Genomic DNA, 9,922 nt, shown 5'->3' on the forward strand with positions numbered 1-9,922 from the left:
AAATCACACACTAGTTTCACCTCTTGATGATACAAATTTCCAAACTCGGCCACTACCTACACATCGCGGCATAACTCGATCTCACTATACACCATTCTTTTCCATCCCTGTATAACGACCTTCCATCACATATATCCTTAACCAACCCAGTTATAAGTATCTTCCTTCATAATCCTTAAACATCCCAAGTTACCACCATTCGCATCCCTCATTTCAATCTTTTCATTCTCACGTTCCTTACACTTACATCACCCCTTGCCCATATACACTTACCTTACATTACTCAAACTCGCAATTATATCCCTCACCACGTCTCACAAAACATGCTCCATGCCTCAACAAGCTCATCAATCTCCCTTTTCTTTTTCCCATATCCATCACAACCACATATAACTCATGTCCTCTCCACCAAACTCATACCCATCATAAGGTGCTACTCTTACATCAGAAGATTGGGTAACTTACGCATCAGGACCAACACACACGTAAAACAATGCATAAAGAAGCAAAAGAACACCTTTGAATTAAATATGATAAGCGACGAAGTCAAAAGATAGGCATATGACCCAAAATAGTGGTTACTAGATCGAGTACAGCCTACTCGATCGAGTAGTTGAAGGTCATAAGCACGTATAATAAATTACCAAGGCTACTCGATCGAGTAAGGAGTACTCGATCGAGTAACAAGAGGTGCACTCGATCGAGTAAGGGCCACTCGATCGAGTACCCTATGCAGTTCTCAGCACTGTCTAGTTTTCGTAAAACGGTCATATCTCACTAGTTTCTTGGTCATTTTGGGCGTGTGACCTATCGTTAGAATCTTAAAAAACAAGCTATCACCTACAAGTGGAATCACATCAATATCATTTATGCATCTCAAGTTATAACCGTCTAAAGACAACTTCTCTATAATTGGACAACATAACTACTTGATTCTTTCTTCCCAACAACTTTAACAATGACGAAGTAAACAAAAACAACTCAATACTCATAAAACCAGTATCCCTAACCACAAGTTACTATCTACAAAAGCCGAACAATAACATCCATCATGTTCATACAGTATTTAACTTTCCAATCATGTACTACCCGCATGTTTTTATTCTATAACTTTAAGTAAATAAAAATCATAAATATATATAACATCACATTCCCTAATCACATGTTACTAACATAACAACATTATAAAATCACTTCCACATGAACATGCTCAATCATAAATTCCATATCCTCATGCAATTACTACTTCTATCTTTTTCAACCAATTCATCCATCATATTCGTCCAACGTATTCATCCAACGTATTCATCCAACATATTCATCCCACAAATACACATGAACAACAGTAAACACGTAGCGATCCCATGACATTCCATAGTGATCGGTTTAAAGTTATAGGGCGAGTTCACAACTTTAGGATGTCTCCCAAGTCTTTGCATTAGGTCCTAAAAACTCCTACCCGGGTTCATATTATTTTGACTCCCTAGATTCATTAAGTTCATTACTTACAGGTTCCAAAATCGTCGCTCTGATACAACTTTGTAACATTCCCATACACCAAGGTGCCTTACCAAGACCACTTAATGCATGGAAGGGCTACCATCTTGGTTACCTGAGGCAATAAAAGAACATATTTTAGATAAATAAGTTTAAAGTGATTACATCAAAACCGACTGTAAAGTAAAGTACAACTGCTCTAAAACCAAAATAAAACTAAAGTAACAAAAGTATTATGATAACACAGCGGAAGACAACTATCAGACTCGAGGCTACTCCATCCCCACCTAATCCGTGCGTATCCACAGTATACCTGCCAGACAACTAATCACCACCCCCGAATGGATCACCACAATTTATAAAACATTTAAACGGGGTCATTTACTGATTACACCAAATAAGATAAGCAAGATAACAATACACAGATCACCCAACTCTGTCACATCTCCACACACCTAACTACACACAAAAGTGTGTTGTCCGGCCAGAAAACCCATCGCAATAGATATTCCACGCCGCCAGTGGGGGGATCGCAGCTGTACCCACCAAATCCCCGCTCATCTATTACGAGCGAAAACCCAAGTTCCTTAATGTGCACATCTCCTCCTGTGGCGGGTTCCACAGAGGGCGAATTAAGGGCGTGAAGCCACTCCTGCAAGTGACCCCACTCAGCCGAATACGCGCCTCGCGAACCACACACAAACACATCCAACCAATTATACAACAACAATTACCAATACGATAAAGATCAACAACAGTCAACAACAATCCATCATCAAACACCAATCAACTATGTAATCAATAACCGAGTAGGGAAATCCTACCTGGAAAAGCAATCACCAAGATCGTCACAATAAGCTAATCAGAAACGTTCCTCTTACGAAATCACCTCCTATCAAACACACAATCATACAGTCACCATCTATTATCAAAATACTCCCAAAACCCCCAAAATACCCAATTAGGGTTTTAACTAAAATCAATTAAACTATATAAAACTTGTACAAGGATCTTACCCACAATACGACGGTCTCAACGGCGTAAAGAACACAACGATCCGACGACTATAGCCCTTAGGATTTGATAATAATACTAAAAGAGAAAGCAACGATGTTTGTTTTCTTCAAAGAATGTTTAGAACTTGGTAAAAAGTAAAAAGAAACTGGTAACTTTACTTTATATAATATTCCACGCATTGCTATCAAAACCCGGCAATTAACCCGTAAGACCGACTTACTCGATCGAGTAAATCACTTACTCGACCGAGTCCCCCCTACTCAATCGAGTAACCCACTTACTCGATCGAGTACCCATCAGCAGTACACTATTTCGCACGCAACACTCACTTACTCGACAGAATAAGCCCTACTCGATAGAGTACCCAACAGCACATAAAACCGTAGTATTACCGATAACATATTTCTTGGTAAAAAAAAGTAAATTATTGATGGAAATCCAGACGAGAAATTTTTTATTAATTATCATGCACCTATTAATCATTTTCATTTATCTAACAATTTTAATGCACCTAGAACTCGTTTTCGTGCACCTAGAGCCTGATATTTTCATACACCTTGTAATCATTTTCATGCATGTAAAAAATTTCATGCACCTAGTATTCGTTTTCGTGCATCTATAGCCATTTTAGTATACCTAATTGTACTTTTGTACATTAAGTTTATATTTTGTTAATAAAATCAATAAATTTTGTTTAGCTATACTAAAAATGTGTTTGAATAAACTAAATAAAGGGTAAATGATCAATTAAAACTTTCGGAACAAGATTTGATGATGATTTATTAGGGGTTCTCATAGTTCCCATTATGTTAGTGATTCTCACTAGGATCCCCGACCCTATATATATATATATATATATATATATATATATATATATATATATATATATATATATATATATATATATATATATTTATATAGAGTTGAGATCCTATGAGAACCCCCTTCCCATGAGAACTGTAGGAACCTTAGGTTTAGAACTTTTGTATCAAAAGTACAACAATATTATAATAAAAATTCGAAACTTTTGAACTATACATACATCAACATTGGTAATTATGTTTATTATACATACGCATCTTTGTCATCTTAAATGCTTCAACTAGCTTATTCATATCAGTCGTGTGTTGCAAAATTGATATCATGTATTGTTAAATGTATACACTTTCGTTAAATGCATTGTACTCCCTCCGTCTCGGTCATTTGTTGTCCTTTTCTATTTTTGAGTGTCTTAGTCAATTGTTGTTCTTTTTATTTTACGATTGCATTTGATAAGCAATTTGATCCTTTATACTCAATTTGTTCCACTTGTCATCTTATAATTGGCGCCCTCCACTTTTCTTGGTCTTTGTGCCAAAAACAAAGAACAACAATTGACCGAAATAGAGGGAGTAGTAATTAAAAAAATAGCTCGAAATGGTACAATCCAACTTGAATCCATACAGAACCATGATAACGAAAATGGCAACCACATGTAGCTATACCATGATAACGAAAATAACCTCAGTCCTGAAAATGCGAAAAATTATTACAGGTGCTTAATGTAGTTAGAATGACATCTAAAATCTACACCAAACTTATCTATGCATTGCTATTATAGGCATGTAATCATTTTAGTCTATCATTATAAAATGCACACTTTTCTCATGCAAATATATACTCCCTCATATTCTCCATATTGTTTCCTTTTGCTAAGGGCACAATGATTAAGTAAAAGAATTAAATAGGAATAAAAGGATTGTGTGGGGATTGGTAATAGGAGAGAGGGATGAATAATCAATATATATACTTAAAAGAGGAACTTTTGGAGCTATATCATTGGCTACTGCTTTTGTTTAATAAATAATGTGAATAAAAAGATATATAAATTGTGTATAAAATACACATTAAAATACCTAAAATACTAAAATTTAAATTTAAATTACATGTATTATAATGACTTTAAATAAATAAAAAATCTTATTATGCAACTACATTTTTTTAATAAGAGTTTCATGTACAATGTAGTACATTAAACCAAGAGAAATAAGAATCCTAATTTCTATCCTATTTTTATCCTAATCTATAATTGCACAGGTGTATAGAGTATCATACTTCCCTACAAATTCTACTCATATACTCCGTATATATAATGGCCTAACCAACAATTGTACGTGAATTTTGCTGTAAAGAGGATGTTACTTTAATTTTTGTATATTTAGTTTTCCGTTGTTCATATTAGTTAATATTACTGTATATTATGATTATGATTTATGAAGGCATCGACATCGCCATTCGATAGTTTTTTGTTGTTTCCCTATGATTTGTTATGTTAGCTTATCTCTTTATTAGTATATGTAAATTTTTGTAATGATGCAGTCTAATATTTTTAGATTATTTCAATGACCATGCTACGTTCGTTTATTCCACAACTAAATTCACTCCATCGGTAAAGGTATGAATTTTAATCGTTTCTTTGATCTCCATATACATGCAAAACGATCATTCTTCCAACTATTTTAGGAATAGAAAGGTTTTCCTCTTAATTTTGTGATATAAAATAGTGATTTTTCTAAAAGTTCTCCGAGCACTAAAGGAAATTTGTTCAAAGATGCAACTCCTACTAACAATATGTAACACCCCTAATTTTCGTAAAATAATTATTTAATTTTATTTTCCCATATTTCATATTTTATTTTCAGGAAAATATCCGTCTTTTACGTAATCGGCTCGTTGGGCTCGAATTTCTATGAAGACCCGCTTCCCCTTGGGTTTTAACGTGCTTCTTGGTGTAGATGGGTTAGTTTTGGGCCTAAGCTTGAAATAAACCCATGAGTTCTTCTATAAATAAGAAGGGAAACCAAACCCTTACTTTTCTTTTCTCATATTTCTCACAAAAACCTAAACCTAATTCTCTCCTCTATTCTCTCCCTTTTTCCGTGTGTCTCCGGCCTCTCTAGGGTTTCGTGCCGCGCCTCCTTCCTCCTCCCTTCATCATCTTTCGTGCTTAGATCGATCCTACTCCTTGGATCTATCTATCTTCATCGTAAGTTTTTATGTTTTGCGTAGTTTTTATAGTTTTATAGTTTATATATATATATATATATATTAGTATTTATTAGATTCGTTATTAGATTCGTTATCTTTGGCACGTGGATGATTCAATAAAGGCGTGGAGACTGCACCTGGAGAAGACGTTTATATCGTGGAAGACGATCTTTAGGATTATTTTTTTAATAAAGTAACTAGGTGTTTCTCTTTTAATTGCGTTTATGCCAATTGATGTAATTAATGTTATTTAATGATTGATTTTTATGATTGGTACATGTTTGATTGTTTATTATCACGTTAATCATGTTTTTCGCATGTTTGTATATATTTTAATGTCTTAATTTTATATCATATGTTGTTTATGCGCTAAATATGGGTGTCATGAGTGTAATTAGGGTTTAAGAATAAACCCTAGTGGCGGCATGATAGACGGCCAAGAGTGCTCTCCAAAGTTATAGCTAAAGCTAGTATAACCTTGATGATGATTCAAGTGTTATATCTGAAGTTAGTAGAACTTTGGGTTGTTGCTCTAGTTATGGCTGTTTGAGGTATAACCTTGGAAATATGATTCCAGGTTATAGCCTAATCTACTATAACATTGAAGCACGAGTTAAGTTTATAGCTGAAACTAATGTAACCGTGAGATTATGGCTCAAGGTTATGGTTGGAACTAATATAACTTTGAGTTACGTGTCAGGGTTATAGTTGAGGTAGATATAACTTCAAGTTATATATACTAAAGTTATAGTAGAGGTTACTATAACCTCACATCCATAGTTCATGTTATGACTAAGGTTATTATAACCTTGGTTGTTTATGCTTGCTTCACATGTTGTGTTGTGTTCAGTTATTATATGACAATGTGTGCATGTTTCGTTGGTTACTCTTGTTCATATGTTGGTAAGACAATCCGTTAAACTATTCTAATATGTTGAGTTGTGATGTGGTTCACGCATGTCGTGTGCAGTCAGTTAAACTGTGCATTTTTTTGTTGGCTGGTCGAATAGATGATGGTAGTATCAATTAAATAATATCGGAATGAATCAAGAGCTGCTCTTCGGAGGTTTATAGGTCTATGTTCGGGGTGGCCAGATACGTCAGTTTGTCGTTCTGGGTCCCGAGTGTCGTTCAATATACAGTTAATGCATCGAGAGGTCTGGCCAGGTCTTAGGCATATAGGCAGCGGTGATACGTTATACATAGTACCGTGGAGTATCAGTTAAATACTTCACAACCGATGGGTCGTCAGTTAGACGTTCCATCTGCTAGTTCATCAGTTAAATGTTCTAGCGACGTTCGCTCTATTCTCTATGCTTTGTTACTAGCTTTGTGCCTTGTGTGTTGTGGATCGTATCTACTTTGGTTTGTAGTTGTCCATGGTCTAGTGGTTGCATATGGTCTAAGTTCATATAGTCGCATTCGTCTAGTGTTAAGAATATCATGAGTAGTAAGTCTGGGTCTGATTTTCATGAGTGTAGATGATCTCTCATATTTACTGGTTTTGCATTTCAATTGTTAATGATTGCTGGTTATATTTAATTGTTGTAAACATGACTGGGAGAGCATCAAGTTACTCCCGACTGATTGTCGACCCCCATTCTTAGGTTGAATGCTCGTCGCTGTTTGGAAGATGTTTGGGATTCATCGAGGGGTGAGACGAATAATAAATTAGGAGTTTTTTTTATATTTTGAGAACCTTTAATAATGTATTAGTTTGGTTTTGGATTTAGTAGTAAACCGTATTGGTCAGGTGTTTCCGCAACCTAGACCCATTTGTTATCACATACTCTGATAATATCTTTATATCATATGTTTTTCCATTGTTTTATAATCCGGGTTGTTACAGTTGGTATCAGAGCGAACACGCTCCCAACTCTCGCTTAGTTGATGACTAAAATAAATGACCTAGTTAATGAGTGAGAGTAAATGGGGTAGAAACCAATAGGTTTTGTTGGTTTTCTTATGTTTGTAGAGTTTATGAGTAGTTGTTTGGAGTGGTACTTAGGTTCTACCACTTATAATGAGATTTCGTTCTTGCAGATGGTGCGTAATAAGAATGATGAGACTGATGCTGATCGCATAAGGAGACGTGAGGCTTCTTTGCTATCTATAGCCGAAGGTTTCACTAATCACCTCAACAATAACAACAACAACAACAACAACAACAACAACAACAACAACAACAACAACAACAACAACAACAACAACAACAACAACAACAACAACAACAACAACAACAACAACAACAACAACAACAACAACAACAACAACAACAACAACAACAATAACAACAACAACAACAACAACCGTCCACAACCGACAGTTTTTGATCGCTTTGCTCATCACCGTCCTCCTACTTATGATGGTGCAAATGATCCTACTGCTTTGGAGGCTTGGATTCGAGAGATAATGAAGTTGTTCCTTGATACTGGATGTCCTTAGGATCAGAGGGTGGATATTGTCACCTATTATCTGAAGGATGAGGCCGACAACTGGTCGGCTCTTGCTAGAGCTGGTCTGGAAGTTCAGGCAGGTTATGGTTGGGCTCTTTTAACTGAGGCTCTGCAGAAGATGTTTTAGCCCGAGGAGATGCGTTGGCAGAAGGAGCAGGAGTTCCTTCGTCTACAGCAAGGTTCCATGACCGTTGAGGAGTACACCAACAAGTTCGTGAAGCTGTCGCGTTTCGTTACTTCTGTCGCTATGGACGGGGTTTCAAGGACTCGTCGTTATGAGAAGAATCTGGCTCCCAAGGTCCGGACTGCTATGTCTGGCATTCCTTCGACTTCTTTCCAGCAGGCTTACGATCGTGCTCTTAGTATCTATGATTCAGTACTTGCTACCGAGCCTGAGGAGGGTGCGAAGAGTAAGTTCGTGAAGAGGCCTTATGTTGCCCCTAGTACTTCCCAGAAGAAACCGAAGTATGAGGCTCGTCCGTACACTTCGCGTGATCAAGGTCAAGCTAAGAAGGACATGGTTCGCTTCAAGTGTGGAAAGACTTACCACCCAGATAAGTAAGGTACTATTGGCGATCCGATCACATGTTTCACTTGCAAGGCTCCGGGACACAAGTCTGTTGATTGCCCCCAGAAACCAAAGATGGACTCCGATGACTGGTCGTGTGTTTGTCATGAGTCGTGCTGAGGCAGATGCTAATCCAGACGTGGTTACGGGTACCTTTCTCGTTCTTTCTTTATCTGCTTTTGTTCTTTTTAATACGGGTGCATCGATGTCTTTCGTATCCGAATCCTTTTCCGTCCGAGCTGGACTCACATCATCATCATCCGTTCATACCTCCATATCCCTCCCTACGGGCGAGATTGTTTCTTGCTCCGTTCTTTTCAAGGATGTACCTGCCAGTATTGCAGGGGCTATCCTTCCTGCCGATCTTGTCCAATTCAAGCTAGGAGAGTTTAATGTGATTTTTGGCATGGACTGGATATCTCGCTATGACGCTAGGTTCCTGTGTCGTGATCTGAAGATCGTGCTTAAGAGTCCTACAGGTTCGAGGGTTTCTTACCAGGGTGTTAGGGTTACACCTACTGTTAAATGGGTTTCTGCGATGAAGATGGTTAGCTTGATTAGAAAGGGTTATTAGATATATCTATGCAGTGTTCAGGGTGTTTCAGTTGAGCCTAAGTTAGAGGATATTCCTGTGGTTAAGGATTTTCCCGATGTCTTTCCTAAGGATCTACCTGGTATCCCTCCTGAGCGAGATGTAGAGTTCTCGATTGACTTGTTGCCTGGAACTGGTCCCATTTCGAAAGCTCCCTATAGTATGGCACTAGCTGAGTTATAAGAACTTAAGAAACAACTTGAGGAGATGATCGATAAGGGTTTTATCCGACCGAGTGCTTCGTCGTGGGGTGCTCCTGTTTTGTTCGTCAAGAAGAAGGATGGTAGTATGCGGTTGTGCATCGACTACTGTGAGTTGAAGAAGGTTACTATCAATAAAAAGTATCCTTTGCCGAGGATTGAGGATTTGTTTGATCAGCTCCGTGGTAAAAGTGTGTTCTTTAAGATCGACCTGAGGTTAGGTTACCATCAGATACCAGTTAGGAATGAGGATATTCCTAAGACCGTTTTTCATTCGAGGTATGGCCACTATGAGTTCGTGGTGATGCCGTTGGGGTTGACGAATGCAGCTGCCGTTTTCATGGATCAGATGAACTGCACTTTCAGCGAGTATTTGGATAAGTGTGTCATGGTGTTCATAGACGACATACTGATGTACTCGAGAGACGAGGCTGAGCACGAGAATCATCTTCATGTTATATTGGAGACTCTACGTAAGCAGAAATGGTATGCTAAGTTTTCAAAGTGTGAGTTTTGGTTATAGGAAGTTACCTTCTTGGGTCATGTGATATCTGGCGATGGAGTT

The sequence above is a fragment of the Silene latifolia genome, chromosome Y (genome assembly GCF_048544455.1).
Source record: "Silene latifolia isolate original U9 population chromosome Y, ASM4854445v1, whole genome shotgun sequence".
Classification (NCBI taxonomy): Eukaryota; Viridiplantae; Streptophyta; class Magnoliopsida; order Caryophyllales; family Caryophyllaceae; genus Silene; species Silene latifolia.